The following is a 1,634-nucleotide window of genomic DNA, read 5'->3' as shown; positions in this document are numbered from 1 at the left end:
TCTCCTGGTGATTCTCCTGCCTCAGTCTCCTCAGCAGCTGGAATGACAGGTGCACGCCACCACTCCCAGCTACATTTTTTTTTTTTTTTTTTTTTTTTTTTTTTTTGAGATGGAGTTTTGCTCTTGTTGCCCAGGCTGGAGTGCAATGGCACGATCTCGGCTCACCGGAACCTCCGCCTCCTGGGTTCCAGTGATTTTCCTGCCTTAGCCTCCCGAGTAGCTAGGATTACAGGCATTGTGCCACTACGCCTAGCTAATTTTGTATTTTTAGTAGAGACGAGGTTTCTTCGTGTTGGTCAGGCTGGCCTCGAACTCCTGACCTCAGTAATCTGCCTGCCTCAGCCTCCCAAAGTGCTAGGATTACAGGTGTGAGCCAACATGCCCGGTCACAAGTGGATTTTTAAAGGGAAAAAAGAAGCAATTCCTGGTTGGGTGCGGGTGCGGTGGCTCACGCCTGTAATCCCAGCACTTTGGGAGGCCAAGGCCGGCAGATCACAAGGTCAGGAGTTCGAGACCAGGCTGACCAACATGGTGAAACCCCCATCTCTACTAAAAAAATATATACACAAAAATTGGCTGGACGCGGTGGTGGGTAGCTGTAGTGCCAGCTACTGAGGAGACTGAGGCGGGAGAATCACTTGAACCCGGGAGACGCAGGTTGCGGTGAGCTGAGATCACACCACTGCACTCCAGCCTGGGCGACAGAGCGAGACTCCGTCTCAAAAAAACAAAACAAAACAAAGCAAAAGAAAAAAAAAGGCAATTCCTGAGTTGTTACCAATAATTTACATTAACATCAAATAAACTATTGGTGGGCTCTACATTGTTAAGCTGTAGGTTGTGGCTATAGTGTCCAGTGTGGCATTATTAGGTTAATTTATAGCTACTTGTGGCAATAGTAAGCAGTTTCAAGACATGAATACATAGCTCAAAAAGGGGAGAGTACGGCGTGATTGCTGTCTCATTTCAGCACCTTTCTGGGCCTGGTAGTTGAAAAAGACTGGTATTCCTCTGATAAAAGGTCTTTTCTCAGAAACATATTGTAACTTTGCACCCAGTTTTCAGATACACATTGTTGCAACTAGAGGTTCTGCTGAATGAAACAGTCAAGGCAGCAAGTGTGGGTTCCCATTTACCCTCCTCCATCCTGTGCCTGCTCTGTTGCTCCACCCCATTCACTGTGACCTCCTTGTTTCCCAGCACAACTTCTGCTGGAAGGGACCAAGTTAATATCTGGTGAAGATATTTTTGTAATGACATAGTCTTGCTTTATTCATTCTACTATAATTACATGAGAATTCCTGCTGTCCTGCTTCTGATAATGTTCTAGAATGAACATCAATAAGGAGAGGAGAGACCCTTGGAAAGCCAGCTCCTCCAAAACCTGTTGCTTGTGAGATTGCACAATGGCAAGAAACATTTGGACCTAGTTTTTGGCAGTACGCTGTGTCCAGATTGCCTGGAATCCAATTTATGCTACTCAGCAGTTTCCCTCCCTATTGGCAAAATAATTTAATTTTTATTGGATACCACTCAGTCTCTAGGACATATAGTGATTGCGTGATGGGAATTCATGGTCATTTGTTACTGAAAATAGACAACATTCAAGGTAAAGAGCTCAAAAGTAGAAAAGT

The sequence above is a fragment of the Mandrillus leucophaeus genome, unplaced genomic scaffold (genome assembly GCF_000951045.1).
Source record: "Mandrillus leucophaeus isolate KB7577 unplaced genomic scaffold, Mleu.le_1.0 Scaffold266, whole genome shotgun sequence".
Taxonomy (NCBI): domain Eukaryota; kingdom Metazoa; phylum Chordata; class Mammalia; order Primates; family Cercopithecidae; genus Mandrillus; species Mandrillus leucophaeus.
The sequence above is the reverse complement of the archived record's forward strand: the minus strand, read 5'-3'. Positions refer to the sequence as shown.